At 40.4% G+C, this 23736-nt stretch overlaps 1 protein-coding gene across 8 annotated transcripts in view; it reads right to left on the bottom strand.

The window, feature by feature from the left end:
* Positions 1 to 11662: 11662 nt before the first annotated feature.
* LOC148872532 (putative RING-type E3 ubiquitin transferase C3H69) overlaps positions 11663 to 23736 on the bottom strand; it is a 45010-nt gene continuing 32936 nt past the window's right edge. For 4 of the 8 annotated variants that reach the window (XM_088973771.1, XM_088973778.1, XM_088973774.1 and 1 more), the window contains 2 exons: positions 19362 to 19444; positions 11663 to 12406 (listed from right to left, as the gene is read on the bottom strand). The gene's annotated coding sequence lies outside the window, so the exon portion shown is untranslated. Of the gene's footprint in view, positions 12419 to 13240; positions 13338 to 19361; positions 19445 to 23736 lie in introns of all 8 variants that reach the window. The other 4 variants (XM_088973773.1, XM_088973775.1, XM_088973772.1 and 1 more) reach the window with 2 other exon arrangements.

The raw sequence follows: 23736 nt of genomic DNA on the forward strand, positions 1-23736 counted from the left end.
TTAATATATACATTTTTTTAATCTTTTTTCTTTATAATTTCTCTCTCACTCACTCTCTCTCTCTATTCAGCTGCTTCAACAGTAATAACAACATGGGCTAAATTTCGGGCTCGGGCCCAAGCCCAAGCTTCGGGCTTTTTATGAGGGCTTGGCTCGGGTCCAAGTTGTAAGCCCGATGGTCGGGCTGGGCTCGGGCCTTATAAAAATTTGTTAATACAGAGTGAAAGCCCGACCCGAGCCCAGCCCATGAATAGGTCTATTTGTAGGGAGAGGCAACCTTCAGCACTAGGAACTCATGCATCGAAGTCACCTGTTGTGGCACTGTCCCCCCCCGTGATGGGTAGGGTAATCTTTCCTTTCGACCTGGTTATGCTATAGGAGAAGCCAAGGAGAGGAGCGTCAGCTGACTGGAGCCGCTCTGGTGCGAGCTTCATTCTCTCATAGGTGTCATAGAAAATGATATTGGTTGACGAGCCGCTATCCACTAAAATCTTCTTCACCATAAAATTGGAGATGATGGCTACGACCACGAGGGCATCATCGTGGGGGACAGTAACCCCCTCTAGATCCTCATTAGTGAAGATGAGGGCATGTGAACCTCTCGGCCTTTACGAAGTGTCCGTGTATTTCTACTTCTTCGGGGTAGGCTCCTACATGTTAAGCTGTCTAGCGTAGGCTTTTCAAGCCAAAGCCGAGGCTCCACCGGAGGCCATACCACCGGTGGTGACGTCGATGACGCCTGCCACTTGCTGGTGGTGGTGGTGTTGGGATGACGAGGCGCTGGCCTCTCCTCTGACGAACTGTTTTAGGTGTCCTCGACAAATGAGGGACTCTATTTCATTCTTTAAATCGTGGCAGTCCTCGGTGTCCTGTCCGGTGCCACAGTGGTACTTGCAATACTTTGTAGGGTTCCCCCTCTTGGGGTTCCACTTTAACTTTGTTGGCCACTTTACTAACTTCTCTTCCCTTATCTACATTTAAATCTTGGTGCAGGTGGAGTTGAGTGGCATGTATTCCCTGTAGGCCAAGGCGGCGGTCTTCTTGTTGTCTTTGCCGCCATTGTTGCTAGGGTGGTGCTGGTCTCCACTTTTCCTCTTCTTCTTTGGGGGCCTGTCATGGCTCTCGACTGCCCTTGCTTTATTGTCTCCAGCCAAAGCCTCTTTGGTCGTGATGCATTTTTTGTCCTTCTTAAGGAATTCGAGTTTGGTCTTCGGCAAGGTCTTGGCAACAGAGTGCTTGAGAGCCGAGCCAGAGTGGAGTCCGTTGATGGCCGCATGTATGGAGACCATAGGGTTGAGATCTCGAACTTTGAGCTCTTCTTTCTTGAAGCAAAACGATGTAAGGCCGCAAGATTTCACCCGGCTCCTGTTTGAGCGACACCAGAGAGACCACGCTCTTTTGGCATCGCCTGCTATTAATGAAGTGGGCGAGGAACATGGTTGTAAATTGCTCCCACAAGTTGATTAATTGAAGAGGAAGACAGGAGAACCAACGGCGAACGGCTCCCTTGAAGGTAGCCTGGAAGGTCTAGCACGTCAAGGCATCAGAATAGTCGTACAATATCATGAGCACTTTGAAACCCTCCAGGTGGTCATCGGGGTCAGTGCATCCGTCGTATGTCTCCAGTGTGGGAGCCTTGAAGTGTCGGGGGAGAGGCTCTGAGATGATTTCCTGTGTGAATGCGTCCATTTGACCGATGGAGCTGTCGGGACTGTTTGAGGCGACGACTCGGCTCTCCTTAACCTAGCGGAGCTTGTACTTGATGGCCCCAATCTCGGCTCGCAACTCGATGATCCCTGGGTCGGCACGGGTATCGGCCCTGCTCTTGTCTTCTTGGACTCGATGGGTGTCGGCTCGGACCCTCGATTAGTCCGAGGTAGGGACGCATGCTCCTTTGCGGGCGTGACAGTCATTTAGAACGTCCCTAAGGTCTGAGACGGGAGGTGGAGTGGGATGGCGTCGGCTCTCACCTCGAGAGTGGACTCTAGGGCGGTCGAACTACCTGCCATCATCTTGGGGGGCCTCCCTACGACAACAGCGGTGCTGCTCCGAAGATTGATGATTGTCTTCGGATTGAGTGGGTACACTCTCCCTTCAGCTCGGAGGACAGACATTCCTTCGTAGTGAGTCTAGGAAGCAGTTATTGCCCGATTTTGATGGTTTGGCCAGCGGATATCTGTGGCCAAGGGCCGGTATCTCGATGTTCTCATGCTAACCCTGATCCTCTAACTCCCCAGCGGGGCGGTCGCCTTGAGAGGGACATCCTGCTCGAGGGTAGACTTTTTGCATTTGTTTGGTGAGGCGGTCCAAATGATCAAGAATAGCCTGGAAACTGTTCATAGGTAACCAGGTTTGGGGTGTTCCTGGCTCTCCTCACCATGGATTTCGAGCTGGCAGGGATTTTGGATCTTAAAGTGTTATTATTGTTTATCCTGAAGTGGGGGTCATCTTAGCAACCACGTTCCCACAGACGACGCCAATTGTTAACGCATGGTTTGGCCGAGGGCAACGAGGTAAACTTACTCTTCAAGTTTCGAACATTATCTGATGACCCTGAGGCTTCAGAAGAGGTTGACCGAAGTCGGGGACAACAATCCGAGGCAAGGACTATGGTAGCCGAAGACTATTAGTTGAGGCAAGGTCTCTGGTGGCCTGAGGTATTGCAAGACAGAGTGTCAGAGGCCTCGAGGTGGATATCCGAGGTAGCGGCTCCAATGCTCAACTTAGTACGCGGTGTGAATCTGGGGAGAATGTGAGAGTGTTCCTGGAGAAAGTCTTTGGATGCACTAGATCTCCCAGAATTAATGCTAGGTAAATAATGTTTTTGCAGGAAGTAAATGAGTAAGTAAATGTTGGAGTTACTCCGTTCCAACCCCTTTTTAGGGGCAGTTACCTCTTATTTATACTCGAGTGTGTTAGTGGTAGGTAGAGATGAACGCCTTGGATGAGAGCCGTACAAGGTCAGACTGCAGGCCCTAGTAGTACGCCAGATAGTTAAGTGATTGACTTTGTACAAAGGTCGTAGGGCTCTCGCCTACTATGGCTGATGTTAGCAGGCGTTAGTGGGCTGGGCCAAGCTAACCCACATCAAATGGCATTCTCCCATTTGAGGGAATGGCCATTCCCTGCCCCTAAGGAATGATATTCCATTCTTGTTGATTCCGATTCTAAATGGTTTCAATTCTGATTCCGACTATGAACAAAATGGACCCTAAACCAAGAAGAAACCCCACAAACTCTGTCTTTTGGCCAACTGGTTACTAGATTGTCGAAAGATCCATTTTAAAAATCTTGCCAAACATCCACTAAATTTTCTGATTCTGGTTTTGTTTCGATCCCAGGATTAATTAAAACTTTCTATTAAAACCGAATAATTAGAATTTCTTTCCAATCATCCAAATTGCTGAATGCTGGTATGGTAAGGAATGGTTTCTTTGTTTGCTTTCATTGATAGAACTCAGGACGCGACCTAACTGATACAATTTAGTAAAGGAGTTAATACTAATTAACTTGAGCTGGCAGGACCAAGTTAGCAGTTATCACTTGCTCCAAATTGAATCAAATACAATAAAAATAAGTGTCATAATTTTATTTGGCTGTATTTGATTGCAATGCAATTTTATTTGTCCTAGTATATATATGCATGCGAGTGCAAATGAAAAGAATTTAAATTTTGATTTAATTTTATTTCACTTCATTTATACTACAATCAAACAAAATAAGATAAAATTTGAAATAAAAATACCATTTGCATTGAAATTTATCATATCATCGTATTTTTATTGATCTGACAATAAGCAATCAATAACAAACAGATTTTATTTACTTGATCCCACAAGCATCAACCCAGCAGAAAATTCTGTAAATTTACTAAATCCTATTTCCTCGCTTTATGTAATATGGGAAGAAACATTGAAAAAAAGCAGAAAAAGAAAGAGCTTCTCCTATGCCTCCTCTTCATTTAATGCTTCAAGAGAGCGAGGAGAGAAAGGAGGAGGGAGGAGCAGAGGATGGCGCCGGAGACGGGTAGAGCAAAGGGAGATCCTGAGACGATGGAAGGAGCCGGGGATGGCGCCATCTCGCTATCACCCTGGGCGGACACAGTAGCGGCTGCCGCTGAGAGTATCGCCACTATGAAGACGAGCACGGTTGTCTTGGAGAGGCTCACTTGCGCCATCGTTGAGGGAAGGAGTACTGAGTCAGTGAGTCGTGTGATAACAGTAGTCGCCGAGAGAAGAATCTCTGTTCTCTGCAGAAGTGCAGACTGCGGGAGGTTTACGCGATTATTTATAGCAATCGCTGTGAAGACTGAAGAGAGGCGGCAGGCGTGGACTGTTTACAGGTCACCCTCGGCCTTCATCAGCGTACGCGGATTCCGCCTCTCTCTCTCGCGACCTCAAAAGTTCAAATCGGCCCATCAATCACGGAAAGCCCATCCCTCAGATGGAACAGATACAATACATCCTTGGCCCTACCCACCAGGAGTTTACACCCCGTGTGACCAAATACCCCCCAAAAGTTGAAACTACACGATACAACAATGCGGGTCATACCGGCCTAGCTCGCGGACTTGAAACCCCAAGTCCGATACGACCAATACAATTGTGTCGTGATGTGGCACAGCCTCTAAACCATTGGGCTGGGCCAGCTCAAAATCGTGTAGGGCTGCAACCGACATGGCCCGATATGATTTTGAGGCGGCTCCGCCCAATGGTCCATGGGTCGTGCCATATCCCAACATGATTGTATGGGCCATATCGGGCTTGTTTCAGGTCAGCGGGCCAGGCCAGTACAGCCTGCATTATTTAATAATTATATATATATAAAAATTGTATACAAGAAAATTCATGTAAAATTAAAACTTTAAGCTTTTTCAAAATTTTAAATAAATAATTTTGGTCCAGTCCACAGCCTGACCTGGCCCAAGGCTTAATTCACAGACAAACCGACCTGGCTCCAACCCATACGGGCTTGAGCTGTGAGCCCCCTAAAATATCCCAAAGGAAGAAGGCATGTCCCAGGATGGCTCGTGGGCCGATGTAGCTTGGGCCACACACGGACCATGCCATTTGTTCCGAATGTGGGCAAAGGGCCTTTCTAGCTTGGTTCGGTTCAAGTCCAAGGCTCGGCTCATAATCCAACCTGACACGGGCCAGGCCCAAGCCATAGCCTGCAGCCCAAGGGCCCAGATCGACCATAACTTTGTAACCATGCCGTACGACCCGTTTTATATCTCTACCTTTATTTTAGTATACTGGCAAGGTTGCAAGGAATATTCATTTTGGACGAATGATGAAATTTGATAGAGGGTGGAGACAATGACAAATTGGACTTTTTGGGCTTTAACCGTGTTGCCACGAGGCCCATGAAGAAACTGTTCCCTACCTGTCAAACATTCAAACCTCATTTTGGAAATTCGGGCTTTCAAGATTGGACTCAGACCCGAATTCTTATTCGTGGGATTTATAAGGTTTAAACTTTAAATTGAATTTTGATTATAATTGGATATTAAATAGTATTAATAAATTAGTCTAAAAATGACTTATTTGAAATCATTATGAATACAATTAATTGAAAATAATATTTATGAAATTTGAACCTATGATGATTTAGTAACAATACAATATAAATTTCATGTATATGCACACAGATTCAAATCAATAATATCAGGTCGTATATGATTCAATTATAAGAGAAAATTTATGATGTCAAGAAAATATGATATCGGAAGAGTTTTGATCAATCAAATACCTCGCCTGTAAATTTTGATATATACAACTTGATTGATTAACACGTTTATGATATCTGTTGATTGGTCAGAAGTCATATCTTTTCGGTATCATAGTCAAATCCTAATTATAAACAAATCAAGGCAAACCAAAACCATATGCAACCCTATTGGGAATTTCTCTTTGATAGTTAGGTTATCAAATTTAAAGGACCATTTCAATGGAGATGTACCTATTATAGTAGTTGCCATAAACTTGACTTTTGGCTTCTCAAGTGAGCAAAAAGGAGGAGGGTCTGACTTGGTCTCTGGTTCTAATCAACTGGTTATTTTCACTGTTGGAGGGGTTGTTTTAGCTTTTAGGTACTACTTGGGGGAGGGGTTGGCCATCAAACCCATATATTGACAATTTCAAGTTCATTGTCATCAAATTTGGCCGGACCGGATGGTTGAATCATTGAACCAGTGACCATCGAGATTCGAGGCCTCGGTTATTTGGCAGTTTTTATAGGGTTAATGATATGGTCAGCAATTAAACCAGTAAAACTGTGATCCAAATAGCTTTCTGGTTTTCTGTTACATTCCGGATCTAATATCATTGTTCAAGTTAGAGAAAAAAAAAAGGCCATTGCCCAATGTTGATCTCAGCTATCTAGGGTCTCCTTCAACAATTTTTTTTTTTTTTTTGGTACAAAATGGTTGCTGTCGGCTCGAACCCACTTTTACCAAATAAAGAAAGAAAAATAACATTTTGTTTAAAGTGATTGCTCTCGGACTTGAATCTTGACGAGGGGTGATTTGGTCCTTGGCCCAGGACCAGTCGACCATCACAAGACCAGGTCGCCCCATCTCAGGACTAGATCGGCCTATCGCAGGATCAGCCCAGTTATCACTAAGTTGGCCATCACAAGACTAGGTTGCCCAGCGCAGGACCAAGTCATCCATCTCAAGACCATGTCAGCAAGCTCAAGACCAGGTTGACCATCGCATGATTTAGCTAGGTACCTCGGCATGATGGGCGACCTCTCTCCGTCAACTTGGCTGAAGTGCATGAGGGGCCAACCCCCATTATGAGTGGGCTATCGTCTCTAAATCCCTGGGATCACGTCATCCCATTGACGGAGTTGACTCCTGCCCCACTCGCTTCTGAGGTAACTAGATGATCTCTATAGCTTTACATGGAAACTGCCTCTGAGCGAGGCGGGCAATAAGTCATGTTCCCCCAGAGATTCCGGGCGTGCAACGTGAAGCCCATGCTAACCTGCATATATATAAAGGCATCCTAGTGATCAGAGAAGGTACATGTAATTTAGTTCTCAAGCACCTAGTTCTCTCACTTTCTAGCTCTTCAAATACATCTCGCTAACTTAAACATCTGAGTGTCTACCTTGGATAAAGCAACCTGAACATTTTAACTTCTCTCTTTACAGCTCGTCCAGATGACCTCACCAATCCAACATCTGAGCTATTTGCCAATAGGGAGTACCAGATTGCACCATCAAATCTCATATCCACTTTTACCAAATAAAAAAAAAAAAAATTAAACCCACATTCTTATATTTCTCGCTCGAGATTTTACCATTAGACCAAGCAATGGCCCTATTATCAAATTAAACTATTAACTAAATACAAATGATTTGGGTTTGATGTTATAAGAGCAATGGAACCAAATCAATGCACCAAGTCTTCAAGGCCCACAGAAGAGATGGCACCCAGTATAACAAAGAAGGTCTTAATTTTTTCTTTTTTTCTTTTTTTGAAAATGGATCGTATAATATAATAGAAGGGAAAATGCCATGTAACGATTGAAGAGAAAGACTTTTATTTGGTATCGAGGCTTTGAAAGCAAAGTACCAATTAAATACTTTCAAGTGTTGAACAGTTTAACAAGCGACTATTATTTTGAGAATTATAATAAATTCATTAATAATTAATGTATTTCATTTTATTTTGTAAATTTATAGCTGTTATAATCAGAATACATAAGAAGCTAGTCTTTAGTATTATTTGACTTTTTGAGTCAGATTTTAATTATTTCCTCAAAGCTTCAATATAAGTCCATATCAAATTAATACATTTATTTAATGTGGATGGATTTTCTTTTTTTTTTTCCCTTAAGGGAGGCGCGTTCCAAGCACGAAAATCATGTCAACGTTGAGAAATACAGAGAACAGAGTGGTGGAATTGGTCATATTTAGGCTTCCTTTTATAGAAAAGAAGTACGAACAGACCCAATGCATATTTTTTATTTTTACTATAAAGTTATAAATATTCAAAATGTTAATAATCCACATTCTATGTATTAATCCCTATTCATAAATTGTAATCAATTCAGGAGCTGATACCTACCCCAGTAATACTTTAGGCCTATAAATTCTGATCCTAGGCTGAACCTTCATTCTCCCCTTCTATTGAGATAAATCGGACCCAGATCCCAAGCTTATGGATCAGTCTGGTTTGGTCCGAGATAAAACCGGGCTGGACTAGTTACCAGTTATCACAAATAGATGCCCGTGTTTCATGCACATACTGATATGCAGTGTGAGTCTTACATCCCATGTGTAGAGGACAGCCCGGTATACATGATATTGTGTTCACCTCATCCAGTCCAGTTATGGGCATGGGCATGGGTTTGTGCAAACACTAATTTTAATAGTTAAATAACATTAAAACCCCCACCTTCTAAAATTTTGAAAAAATTTATAATGAGTATACTTTGGACCTTTGACAAATGAATCTAGAACTTAGAGATCGAGGAAAAGATATGAACAAGCATGTGACATTGAGATCCTCATATGACAAAGCGATTGAGCCTAGCATAGTCAATGGACTCCAAAAGTCCAAACTAGGCTTGACTTCGAATCCTGTTAAAGCTTGAGTTTGTTTATTTTATATATATATATACATTTAATGTATAAAATTTATATAATTGTATGTAAAATATAAAATATACAATCTTCTATTATAATATGCATAAATTCAATATTTTATATGATAGAACTTTTTTGTTTCTTATTTTATTTTAAATTAAGATAAAACAGATTATTTGTACTAAAATTTGACATTTAAATGCTTTTTGAAGCTGTAATAACTAGTTTTAGAGGTATATTTGATGTTGATTTTTAAAGGGAAAATTCCCGATCAGTACCCTGTACTTTGGTTTGAGTAACAATTTGGTCTCTGAAATTTAAAATGCAACAATCCAATACTTGCAATTAACCAGTCCGTTAATCAGCTGTTAAGTGGCATTTGAAAAGTCAAAAATGCCCTAAGAATGCCATATAATTCTCTTTATCAACCATCTAAACGTTGATAAAAAACTGAACAATCCCAAATCCTAGCCTCTTCTATTCAAAAAACTTGGTGACTGCTTGGAAGAATCTAGAAATTGACATTCTTAAGAATTTTTGACTTTTCAAATGTCACTTAACAGATGATTAACGAATTGGTTAATGGCAGATACTGTATTGTCACATTTTTGAAAATTCGGATACTGGAATATCATATTTTAAAATTTTGGGTATTAAATTGTCACATTTTAAAATTTAGGACCAAATTATAATTTTGAGCCAAAATAGGAATTTTCCCATTTTTAAACCTAAAAAATATTATTCTTAAATCTGAATGCTATGAATATTAAAAAAGTTGTTGAACTATTAATAATTAATCAGAATGGGCGGTAGCATGGTTTAGACTTTGGACCGGTTTATCAGACCCAGAAGGGACCAGAGATCTTTGTATTGACCGGTTTTGCATAAATAACCATGCCACAAGATCTTATTATTTAATTTTGTATTGACATGGAATAGGTATAAAGAGATATAAGCCCTTTTTTTGTTTGCTTCTTTTATTTATTTTGTCGGTTGAGAATTCTGCCAACTGGTCAGACCATTCAACCCGTGACTCTAGTCTCACATATTGTCCGTCCGGTTTAAAAGTCTTAATTTTAAACGAGACTGCCCTGGACATAGTCACATTGACAAGGAAACATGGCTGGCAAATCATAGAGTTTTATTTATTACTAGACCTGTTTATAGGTTGAGTAGTCCGATGGTCTGATCTGGTCTAGCCTGGTCCGTTCTTTATTGGGCTTGGAGAGAAAAAAATGTCCAAGACTGAACCCAGCTTGTCCATGGGCCTAGATCTTGAGGCCAAACTCGGTTTGAGGGCTTATTTGATAAATCCCAAGCCCACCACAAAAACCATTGTCCAGGTTCAACGGTTTAACAGTTCAACCGTTCATGTCAACAGTTTGCTGATTAGAAAAATCTGGGCCAGGTGCTGAATGACTGAACGTAACTGAATAGGTGGCTGATTAATAGGTTGAATGATTCAACTGCCTGGATCAATGACAATTTTAAAACCATGATCTGATTAGCTCTCCTAGAGGTGTAAATCAGGTCGTGCTGGGCTGCCACGACATGCCCTGCATAAAGAACGGGTTGTGTTGTGTCGGTACATAGGCTGAGACAGACCATACCTCCCTCCCTTGGGATAATTTGGGGGATCGACCCAACACGACCCATGGCCTAAGCCCATGTGGGCCCGTGCCATGCTATTTGATTTTTTTTAAATTTTTTGCTAAATAAAACTAAAATACTTACAAAAATACAAAATGGACAACGACTTGAAAAAATATGAATTTTATTTCATTTAAAATATAAAAATTACAAATTGAAAATAAAAAATTATATTGTTGAAAAAATAATAAATAATTTAAATCAAACTGAAAAACTACTTCATTTCCTTGACTTCAATCATCTTCATTACGTGTAGTAGTGCCATGCCCTCCTTTGTTACAATTTATCCTCAACGTCCAACAAATCTTTAAAGTAGTTTTTTTTTCTTATTTCTTATGGAAGAGGAAACGCCTACCCCAAGGGCTAAGACCACCCTTGCTACTAAAACTAAAGTCAATCCTACTTTTTTTGGCAAATGACTCTTTTTCCCTTTCCCTTAACCTCCTCTATTGTAAGTACTTTCCAAATCAAGCTAGTGAATTTACTGTTGGTGAATTGGTTTCCAGAAGAGGGGTCGGTCATTTTTTAAATTCTAAAAAAATAAATTAATTGCACTTACCCAAATGGGCAGATTACCAGTTCAGAATCTCAAATTGATTTCAATGGTTGAAGCCTCAAAGACCAAAGCCTCCTACATTGCTAAGTGTATGATACTATAACAATATGGGATGGGATTGAGAGTATGAGAATTGAGAAGAGAATTGTTGAATTTGTATGATAAGAATGGTGGAAGATAAGGCTATTTATAGGAAATGGAAAATAATTCAATTGCTCAAAATACCCTAAAAACAGGTCATTTTTTAATTGCCAAAAAGAATATTTCAAACTCATTTATCACTTTACCCAAATGCCCCAAAGTCCCAAACTAGTTATATTATAAGTTATAAGTATTAGAGGGGCATTATTGTCTTTTTCTTCCCTCCAAAGCCAAAATACATAAATACCCCTATATAACTATTTATAGACAAGCTTATAGTTGTTGATTGAGGGATATTTCAAACAAAAAAACCCCTAAAAAGCTTAAGTCAAAACATTGGGCAGCACCACACAGTCATGTCATGTCCTGCCATCTCATGGACCTGAAACCCTCGGCCCAGCATGCCTCACGATCATGCGATGCCTAGCACGGCCCGCATGCCATCATGCCAGGCCTAACCAAAATTGTGTCGGGTGGTGCCAGGCCACGGGAAGCATGGTTGGCAAATACAGAATAAAAGTTGAATAACGAAAATCCATTTACAGCTTAAAGAATGAAAAATATGATATGATAATCAGTCTAGAAAAGTATCAAACCAGTCCAAAAAAATAAATGTGTATTTAATTCATTATCTAAAAAATGTGGAATAAAAAAATTCAATAACTTGGTATATTTTCGAAAAAAGAAAAGCATATCACAAGTGCATTATTATACATCTTTTATGAAAACTTCTCATTTTTTGTATCTTTTGAACAATTCAGCATCAAAATATATTTTTAGCAAGTAGTCATAAATATGCATACAATACACGTCTGGTAAATGTATTTACCAATACATTTGCTTGAGGGCAGCTGACAATGACATAACTCCCATCTCCACCTGTACAAGTTTCATTCACGCTTGCAATTGGGTAGAGGAAACTTCACACAGTGAGGCTACCCAAACGTTTTATTGGGAAAAGAATTTCAACCTTGTTCATTAAACTCAAAATCAAGGACAAAACATTGAATAAGACCACTATAATCCAGCGCTGCAACTCTAAAACACCAGGGGAAACGTGCACTTTCACATCGTCTTTACACATGACTTGAAACAACACAAGTAATCCAAATCCATATAAATGTAGCCCAGTTTCTTTTGGTCGATTCACATACCATGAAATATCGTTACTAACCATCACATCCAAATGCATATCAATCGATGCACAATTCCTGACCAAGTGATGAAGGGAAGACGGGTTCTGTAACAATCATCAAGTTATTCACCAACTATTCTGGATCCTTCTTCTACAAGATCTCTTAGGGGGAACCACACATGCAACAAACAGTTCTCAAAAATCTCAAATATTTTTATCCATTTTTACCATTTTATCTTAAATATATTCTGTTCAATAGTGAATGCACTTTATTCTCGTCAATGGCTATCTTTTGAGTCCGCTGTTTGGCTCCCCAACAAGCAATTCTGCATGACACACTGACAGATCAGCAAGGAAAAATAAGAATTCTGAGGATAAAAGAAATCAAAACATACACAAGGACTTCCAAGATTGCAGAGATAAATGCTGCAGTCCTCCATAAGATATCAAGTTGATAGATAGCTCAGTTAATTGGAAATAACATAAGAAATAAAGACATATAAAAGACTTGCCAAGACTGCAAAAGTATACGTGGCAGTCCTCCCTAAGGATATCAGGTTGATGCAGATACACCACAAGCATTCCACAACACAGTTATGGAGTCGGCTAAAGAAATATTCTCCCTTCAGCCCCCCCTCCCCCCTCCAAACTAACATCTTACACCTACTACACATGTAAGCTTTGTCCTAAATATATGGAATTGGCTCCTGTTTCGCCATTCCATTCCATTCAGTGCCATATCCATCATTAAATTATAGGAGCTTAAATCATTTCTCATTACTTCCAACAAAGTCTGCCCTTCTAGCCCCTTCAACTTGTAACAAATAATTTTTCCCAACAGGTGTTGTAGATAGTCTTCTACGTACATGACCAAACCATCTCAATCTACTTTCTCTCATTTTGTCACCTACTGGAGATACTTTAGGTTCTATGGCTTCATTTCTAATCCTCCTTCCTAGTTTTACCACTTCTCCATCTAAGCATATCATACATTAATAACATTAATAGATATTGAACAAAATGAACTAACATTGATTTAAAATTGTATATCATGAAAACAATGTCTTGAATATAACTTATGTGAGACATAAAACCTATGACTCCTAAATAACTGCATTCCAAATCCGGGAAATAGATAAAAAGGTGAAGAGAGGACAAACCACGCAGGAGAAAAGAGCAGTGCTTCCAAAGAATGTGATGAGTTACTGCTGACCATCAGGAGTCTCTTCGAGGGAGACTCAGCCTCCTGAAATAGAACTGAGAGGGAGAGGAAGAGAGAGAGAGAGAGAGAGAGAGAGAGAGAGAGAGTAGGTTCAATATTCATGCCTCATTCATTGGCCAGCCAGAATATATATAGAGTTGGGATTACAATCAAAATATCTTTAATGAACTGTCAATATATATAGAGTGTGAATGATTGGGGGCATGGGCTTCTGGGCCTGTGATGGGCTTTGACCCTTATCAGAATGCAATAGAGCAAAGAGTCCTAAGAAGTGCCGCTGGGGTAAGCTCTTTGATGTTCAAGCATGTTACATAGGCAATGAGTTGTCGAACCGAAAAAGGAGGCTGGTCGGCGAGGAAAGTAGGAAGGCAAGGAGGCAAGAGAGTTGTATTGAGTGTAATAGTATACATAAGTTTTTCTAGGGATGTCGTACTATAATTATAGGAGATGTGTTCGGCGAGGAATCCCAGTCCTACAGGGAGGTGTGAAGATTTGGGATTCTCAATAGCACGTCCTTAATCTGGTGGTGTTTTACGTGTGGGCAAGTCAAGCTGGTCAACTCAGCAATTGAGGCAATTCAGGTTAGTGAGGAGCTCTTTGGTTTGTCCAGGACACGCAGTAGCACGGACTTGGGCCGTGAATATGGGCCTCATCATTTGCCCCCACTTTCCAGACTGAGGTGGTTGCCACTACTCAAGCGGTATGGAGTTGATTGGGTCAAAGAAAGTTATGCTGCTATTCGAGGGAAGAGCAAAGGCCGAGCCATGCCGCTGTTTTGTGAAGATGAAACTCTATCCCCGGCATGTGACCCTTCGATTGAGGGACACATGGAATCTGTCAAATCAGGGTGAGATCTAGGCCATAGGTGGTAGGCCAATTTGAGCATTGAGGGTCCTTTACACAGAGTTTCAAGCGAATGGGACTTTGGTAGTGGTTTTTAAGTACTAATGGGACCACACATTAAGTGGTTTTTAAGTACTCATGGGTGTTTGGTAAAAAAAGAGGGTAAGTACTTATTTAAAAAAGTGACTTCAAGTTAGCTTTTTTTTCAGTACTTGTAAAAGAAGTACTTCTCCAAAAAAAGGGGACGAACCAATCCCTAATATTTTCTCGTAATACCTAAACTACCCCCACTCTCATTCTCTCATTTTTCTCTCCCTCTCTCTCCTTGTCTCTATCTCTCCGCCAGCATGACGTCGACGACTAGTGTATCGGATGGCGGCCGGTGTACCAGGCTTGATACCGAGCCATTGACGACAGAAAACAGTGCTGACCATGAAGTGGGGTCCACGTGGACTCTCAATTAAAATGTATAACATATATATATATATATATGTATGTATGTATGAGTGAAGTGGGGTAAAATTGTCATTTGTGTCAATATAAGCACTTATGGGGAAAGTAGCTTACCAAACACCCCCACCCCAATAAGTGCTTAAAAACATAAAAAGTAAAGTGAAAAGTGGGTTACCAAACAGCCTTAAGTGTGTTAAAATAAGTACTTCTAAGAAGTACTTGTGAAGATGGGACGTCTAGGAGTTTGGCTCGGTGCTAGTTGATATCCTCGACTTAGAAGGTTGGTTTGGCAAGTTCTTTTTGCTCTTGCTATTATGTCCTCATCCAGTTCTAGTTATAGTTATTCTAGTAGTGGCTTTAAGCGTTTTAGCTCGACATTAGAACTAGCGAGTGACCAAACTGACTTGGTTGAGGAGACCGTTATGGATGAGGTTAGGGAGATTGATGCCTTTAGTTATCAAATTGGGAAGAGTTTGCTTTCGAAGTTGAGGCCGACACTGTACTTCAAAGACTTAGTGGGGGATGAGGATCCCGAAGCTGGTGTGGGGGCCGAAGACAACAATATTGTGGTTGGTTGCTCCCGTGCTAGGAGCGAACCTAATCTAGAGATCAAGAATGAGGAGTTTGCAAATTGTGGTTGTATAGAGGGTGAAGGGGATGTCAAGGTGGACATAGTTGGCATGGATGAGGACAAGGATGCCCTAGGTTGGAACCTTGGGCCTGGTCGTTCACGTCATTGAGGAGCTACCTGAGGAGGATGCATGGCTTATCAAGAGTACCTTGAGGCAAGGAGGCATGGTGAGGATCTAGTGATAATATCACATACCTGAGGAGTTTGAGATGAGGGCGCCAACCTAGGAGTGAGCCTACCAAGCCCTGAGGAGGGTGCTTGGCTCATCATATAGTATCATATACTCGAGAAGTTTAAGGTAGGAAGACATAGTTAGGATCTAGCAATAGTATCATATACTCGAGGAGTTTGAGATGAGGGTGTCGATCGAAGAGTAGACCTGCCAAGCCCCCATGGGCTGGTTGTGCAACCACCTCAATCTCGAAAGTAGGGGGCAAATGATGAAGACCATATTTTTGGCCCAAGTTTGTTTCGCCGCATGTCCTGGACAAACCATAGAGTTCCCCATTAATCCGAACGGGCTCAACTTCCAAGACAACCAACCTAACTTGTCCATACGTAAAGCACCACCAAATAATGCTGCGCTATCGAGAATGCCATGTTGGTCTTGACATCCGTCTCCCTATAGGACTGGGATTCCTCGACAAACACAACATCTCGTGTTTATATGTACAGCATCCCCAAAACAAGGTATGTATAGCGGTGTTTTAAAAGTGCACGGTGCAAAAAAAGCACAAGGGCCAATTTGCACCTAAGGCGCAATGCGCAAGGCAAGGCGCACGGGTTTTTGAAGCAAGGAGCAAAATTACAAAGAAAAAAATGCTAAAAAATAAAAAAAATGTCAAAATTTTCAAAAAATAAAAAAATATTAAACATAATGTTAATAAAAATATAAATTTAAATTAAAAAAAATGTTTTAAAAAACCTATTATCTAAAATGAAAATACATAAACATAACATGTAAAGCGTATTGAAATGAAATTTTAAAAATAAAATCAAACATATAAAGCATTTTCAAGCATGTAAAATCCACAATCTCTTTTTCTCCTCAATTGCATTACTTCAAGTAGCTAATGTGATGTAAAACATATTGCATTCCTAATTCTATGAGTTGCCTTTGTACCATGCCCCTCGAGGCAAGCCCAAACAAGTCCATGTTAAGGTCTTAAATTATTATTTCTCACATAAAAAATAATGATTTGTTCGCTGAAGCTCCAAGATTCCCCTATTTGCTAATGTTGTTCGTTCATTCATTCCAATAAAATATCTTCTTAAAAGGCAATTAAAGTTATAAAATCATTGTTTTTTATGTGAAATAAGAATTTAAGACTCTAACATGGACTTGTTTGGGCTTGCCTCGAGGGGCATGGTCGGGGGGGTCTTGGGGCAGAGCCCTAGGCCTAGCCGTTAGGGTCAAAAAAGAAACAAAAAGTGCAGAATTTTAAAAAGGTACACACCTGGGCTAAGACTCAAGGCGCATCAGGTACACACCTAGGTGCACTAGGCGTGCACCTTTTGAAAGGGGTGCACCTAGGACCTGGGCGAGGTGCATACCCTAAAATGCACCTCGCCTGTGCGCCTCAGGCATGCCTTTTAAATCACTGATTCATACTACGACGCTCAATACAACTCTCTTGCCTCCTTGTCTTACTACTCTTGTCACCAACAAGCCGCCTCCACTCAATCCAACGACTCATTGCTTGCTTACTGACTTGATCATCAGAGAGACCACCCCGAGAACACACCTCAGGAAGCACCTCGGTTCACCTACTCAGTTCGTCCATCTCTACTCTTTACCTACTGCCTGGATTCGAACTACAATAGGTAGTATAGCCAATATGATACATTTTCCACCTACTAGTGTATAGCTACATGCTACACACCAACTCATACTCACTTTAATACAATTAATGATAATTACAGTTTTCAAAAATAAATTAAAAAAAATATACATGAGGGACAAAAAGAAAAATGAAACAAAATAGTCAAATGAGGGATGACTTCTTGGTTGTCAACTTCTTTCAAGTACCACATAAAGCAATATTAACAATAACAAAGTTTCTTGGTGCAGAAGATTGATCCTAGAGATAAGAGGCCAAAGGGTCCCCAATTGACCGGAGAGTGAACATCAACAAGTAGGTCACTTAGGAACCTCCTTTTTAGTGTGTGCTTGTGTGTGTATGCATGCCAAATTGTTTGTGAAGAGTGAAGTTTGTTGGACTAAAGGTAGTGATGGATTTTTAAGCCTTGTTTAGTTGGTGGGATGTCATGAGACGAGATGGGAAAAAGGTGGGATTATAGTTCTCAATTCTTTGGATGTGAAACCCACCATCTTGGTGGGAAACAAGTGGGAAAGGAGGGGGAAACTTGTTTAATAGAAAATACACTTTCCTGGTAGTATTTTTAAGAGTTAATATTAGACCCAAGACTCATTAACAAATTATTAATTATTTATTAAAATATTAATAAAATAATTTAATTAAAATTTATTAGTCCATTAATATTTGTTATTGAGGTTGATTTTCCCACTATTTTCATTTTTACAACCAAAATTGGAGCATGTAATCTTTCCACCCATTTTCCCTTTCTCATCCTTAGCCCATCCCACCAAAATCTTCCCCCAAACCAAAAGCAGCCTTGCACAATCTCCAATTTGCCCATTTCATTCTTGCAGGAATTGAGGAATCAAAGTGCTCATAATTTGACAATGAATATGACATTAAACAACAAAATTGATGGCAAAACAGGATTCATGTAGTCAACTCCATCTAGTTGGGATAGGGCTTAGATGATGAGGAAATGCGGACCAAAATCAGGAAATAATACAACTGAAATATGGGAAATTCTAGTTTTAAAAGGGAACCTTTATGAAGCCTATGCAACTTCCCTTCGCAATCACCTTTAGTTCAATTTATTCCAACTTTTTCTTCTTGTTAAAACATTTAATGGTACTTGCATTCTGTTCATTGGAATTTTACAAGTTGTTTTGATATTCTGCAATCCCAAGGGACAAAGGATGAGTGCTTGCTTTCAGGTGTGCCCATCGACTAGACTAAGGCACTTAAGTCTGGCTGGGTTATGTTGGGTTGAGGTCAACCCTGACCCTACCCAAGGTAACAAATAGGGCTCAGGTTGGCTCAATTTCTTCACTTTTGCTTTCGGAAAAAAAAAATGTCCACGTTTCTTAGACTTATCATTAGCCAATTAAGGTTGATTAACCTTGGCACATACATGGGCTGGGTTGGGTTCTCCAAATCCCCAGCCCTAACCCAACCCAAAATCAGGTTGCACTCAGGCTAACCTGCCATACAAACAATAAAACATGGGTTAGGTTTGGTTGCCCAAGGCCTCAACCTTAACCCAACCCAAAGTAAAATCAGGTTCATGTTTTCAACCCAAACCTGACCCCAACGCAGCCCAACTTTTTTGGGTTGGACTCAGGCTAACCAGGCCCAAGTTGCACCCCTGGGCTTGCTCTGATCCATACCAAGCCCAGACCAGCCTGTTTAATAAATGGGCCTCAAAATCACACCTAGGCACACCCATGGGCCAAAAGTGCAGCCAAGGCTCAGAACTAAGAAGTTTTACAAGGCTAGTTCTTAGCCTGACACTAGCTAGTCCATTAAAAAATAATACATCCATATCTTCTTGTTGCAAAATATAAATGGCATCACTTATACAAAAATTAAAATAAAGTGATCTAAGCATGCAGACATCTACAACACAAAATAATATGAAACAATCCCTACAAACAATTATAAAACAAATGTTATAGCTGCCTTAAATTAACAATACAGCATCACAAGCAAAGAAAATCAGGCCAACCATGGCCTGTTGGGCCTAATAAACTAGGTTTAAGAACAGCCTTTTAAAATGGGCTTTAAAACTAGGCCTGGTTCTAGCCCATGGGCTACAAAACCTTCAGGTACCCATTAGGCCAGCTCAGCCCCATAACTGCTTTGGATTTGGAAGAGACCCTTCCAACTCCAAGACAGAGTCCTTTAGAGTGATAAACAGACAAACCCAATATTTTATATTTCATCTTTCTTTTCGAACTGCAGATTGCTTGCCTCAGAACAATGATCATGCAACTAAACTAGTAGCCTTGCAGTTCTGAATATGAAGATCGCACCTTAGAAGTGGAGTGCAACATGGGAAATAAGAATTTTTTTTTGGTCCTTGAAGTCATGTAGTTCCTTCATAGTAATAAATACCCTGTAAATGTACATACCAAATCAGAACAAGTGAAATAATAAAAATCCCACATTTGAAACCAAATGTATCCAACCAAGGTTTAATCAAGGTAATAAGCATTCTAGCAGTAACGGACAGACATGGGAATCAGAACCCACATGTCCAGGGAGGTCCAACACAGCAAGAACAAAGAAACAAGGACTCATAGACACATCTATAGAAAAGTAAAAAGCATTAAGATATTCCATATTTTGTTTAATTTTAATATTAAACCTAAAGAAAAAAATGTATAAAGGTTTATGTTTGTTACAATTATTTTATAGGAAGAATGATATTCATTATGTACATCAGCTGTTTATTTATGTTGAATAATCAAGGAGAACAAGAAAAATGTCACATCAAAATGTAACTTTTTTTTTATGGGAAACTGTAACTTTCATTAAATTTTGGATAATCTTAAATAAGGTACACAGGTCCAATCCATAAATTTAGGGATTCCAACCCCCAAAAGATTTTGTTATTACAATTCAGCCCAGAATAAATTTCCCTGTTTCTCTCTTGTTTGGCTAGTGAGTCAGCCAAACCATTAGCTGACCTTCTAAGTTCTAACCCATCTACCAACAAACCAATCTCTCGTTGATCAATAATGCATTTCATTGATCAATCAGAAATAATAATTACAAAGAAGGAGATAAACTTTCTTATCTCCTCCAACTGAGGCTTGAGCCCCCATGAATAGGAATTAGACTTACAACTTAGCCCAGAACATAGATTCCCCCGCCACCCCTTGCTTGGCTAACCCATTAGCAAACAAGTTAGTAGATCTCTTCACCCAACTGATCTCGACTTCCATCTCTTTAACCAGCCACCCAATTTTTTTCCTTCCATTGCTGTAATTCCATAACCCAGTATTGTCTTTTAACTCTTTATTCAGCCACCCTACAACCACCTCTGAATCCTCTTCAATTGCAAGTCTTCTTATATTCATTTCCTTTGCTCTTTGCAAGGTTCAAAATTTCGATATGACCCCACACGGGGTGTTTCAGGGCCTCGACCGGTTCGGTGGGTGAACGGGCCCCTCTGAACCAGATTTGAAAAAAGAACTCAAAAAAATTAAAAAAAAGCTATCGATACTGCCCAATATGCCTCTACCGGCGTATCGGGCATATCAATATTTTGAACCTTGGCTCTTTGGACAACTTCCACAACTGCATAGATCTTAGCACTGAGAGAATCACTCATCCCAATTGGACCTGAGAACAGGGCTGAAACATTCCCTTTCTCATCCCTAAACACACCCCCAGCTCCTGAATTTCCCTCTACTACTACCATCAAAGTTCAGTTTCATAAAGCCAGAGGGGGGAGGGGTACGAGACAAACTCAGTCCTATTTTGACATGGGCGTATCTAGCAATCTCTCCCTAATTCCTTAACAGATCATCCACTGTATAATCTGTGAACAGCTCTGATGATTTCAGCCATTATACCGCCCTTAATATGAATCATATCTCTCAGGTTTTCAGCACTTCTCTCTATTTCAAAGAAGATCCTAGACTTTCTTTCTTCCCATAAAGAAAGACTATTTGGGAATGGACTTCTTTCTTCCCATTATACCGCCCTTAGGCATCTCCACATAGTCCTACCCCTTTTCAGATGCCACCTGAAAAAAGAAGAAAAAAGGCTCTGCAAGTTCAATGGAGGGATCCAACTACACCCAAAGAGGGAAGAAGTCCATTCCCAAATAGTCTTTGCAAACTGGCATGACACTAATAGGTGAAAACCAGTCTCCCCATCAGCTTTCCAAAGAATACACCTGTGAGGGGATAAGCATGTCTTGGGTCCCTTCTTTTAAATCAAATCAATAGTGTTGATTCTTTCTAGAAATGTTTCCCAAGAACAACTACCAACCCTAGGAGGAATTGGTCAGCACTAAATCTCTTTGATAAGGAAAGGAAGGCCTAGGGGCTGGTTGGCTGAATTAAGACTTTGAAGAAAGAGACACAAGAGAAAGAGCCCGTGGGGGTGGGGGTCCAAATTCTAGTATCTTCCTTTGTGGGGTCCAAGAAGATATTTTCAAGAAGACCTAGGAGACTCAGGATGCTGTTCAGGTCTGTATCTCTAGCAGCCCTCCTCAAGCTCAAATTCCACCCAAACCTGGTGTTTGAAGATGGGATAGTGAAGGAAGAAATTGGCTCATTTTAAGTCAGAGAGGGCGTATAAGGATGGAAACTGATCCTTCAAAGGAGCATTCCCCACCCAAGTTTGTTCCCAAACTTTTATAAGGTTGTCTGAGTTTAAGTCAACCTGATAAGAGGGGAGAAAATTGGCAATAAGTCATGAATGGCTTTCCAAGGGGATGCACTTGTAGTCCTTGCCTGAATTCCAGGATCCCATCCGTTGTCTTCTATCCCATGAATGCTAGCCACAATTTTAGCCCACAGTTTCTCCTTCTCTAAAGAGAACCTACATAACCATTTCCCCAAAAGAGCCACATTCCTCTTCCTAATATTCCCAAGTCCCAACCCACCCAAGTTTTTACTCCTAGTCACCACCTCCCAACTCACCCTATGGTCCCTCTTCTCTTCTCCTGGTTACCATAGAAAGTCTCTCATCATCTTTTCCAATCTATTAGACACCTTTGCTGGGATTTTGAGCACTGACAGGAAGTAAATGAGTAAATTGGCTAAGGCAATCCTAGATAATTCAAGGGTCAACTTGAAACTTCACATCCCAAAAACTCTACTCCCTGACCTCCCCTAGAGGTGTAAAACGGGTTGTGCCACCATGGGCGGTGGGCGTAAAGTGCGGGTTGTGCCGCCCTCCCCTAGGATAACTTGGGGGATCGGCCCGGCCCACGGCCCAGGCTCGTGCCATGCGATGGGCTAGGTCGGGCCGTGCATCAGGCCAAAGCTATTTATTTAAAAAAGTTGACAAAAAAACTTAAAATTTTAATTTTATATGAATTTTGATGTATACAATTGCTTATATATACAATAGTTAAATAAATTAGTATAATAAAATTAAAAAATATATTTATTTTATTAATATATTATATACTAAATATTATTATATAATTATAATTTATATAAATAATATATGGGTCATGCCGAGCTTGGCACGGCCCACAGACCGTCGTGTCGGGCCGGTCCAAATTCGTGTCGGGCCACGGGTGGCACAACTCGATTTACACCTCTAACCTCCCCCTCCATATTCACTCCCACTACACAACTTTTCTCAAAACTCACCTTAAGGTTGGACATTTGTTCAAAGAGTTGTATCACCAATTTCATGTTTCTGATCCACCTCAGGTTTCCACCTTCACATAACAAAATCGTGTAATCTACAAAATGTAAGTGGTCTCCACCCTCTTAGAAAATCCCTTGAATCCACTCTATGAATTAATCTCCCCAAAACATCTACAATCAATGTAAATAAGAAGGGAGAGTGGATCCCTTTGTCTTATTCCCCTCATGGCTGGAAGAAATCTACCATTGTCCCATTTATCAACACAGAGTAATGACAATTCCGAACACAACATATGTCAAGGTGACTAGGTGAGGCTAGGCGACCATGGGGCGCCCAAGCACCTAGGTGGACGCCTAGGCAACAGCTAGGCAATGGAATCTATAAATATAAAATCTATAGATTTCAACCATATAATCATATTCATATATATTAATGATAGGTTCGGCTATTAAAAACTAAAGTGATAAGTGAGAACAATGATTGAATCAGTGAAGGGAGGAGAGGAATATAGGGCAAAGCCCCAGTTTTTTTTTTTTTTTTTTTTTTAAAGCAAAAAAATGGACTCATGGGGCGAACGACCGATGATTGAGAGTGACTACTAATGACTAAGAACAATCATGGACTCACGGGGCGGAAGAAGAAGAATATAGGGGCGAGCCCCTGTTTTTTCGAAAAAAAAAAAGAAAAAATGTCTAAGCTAAGAAGAGAGAACTCAGGACTGATTCGACTGAAATTTGGAAAAGAGAAAGAAGAAGAAGATTGCTGAGGTGTGTTGAGGCTTGAAGTCTTCAATTCTCCTCCCTCTCCAATCAAACCAAAAAAACCCTTATGACATAAAGAAAAAAAGGCTGTATACTTGGTCTTAATATTAAAATGACATCATGAAACTAGATCTATTTGAAAAGAATAGAACATCCAATAAAAATATCAATAAATTAAAAAAATATATATTTTTTTAGATGAATGTAGGTGCCCGCTTAAGTCTCTGGGCTGATGCCTAATATGCAAAACTTGTGGCATTTGGGCCAAGCGACCATGAAAAACCACCTAGTAACCTTGACAACTATG

This window comes from Nelumbo lutea, chromosome 2 (genome assembly GCF_056320005.1).
Source record: "Nelumbo lutea isolate HS-2025 chromosome 2, American lotus-T2T, whole genome shotgun sequence".
In the NCBI taxonomy this organism is placed as follows: Eukaryota; Viridiplantae; Streptophyta; class Magnoliopsida; order Proteales; family Nelumbonaceae; genus Nelumbo; species Nelumbo lutea.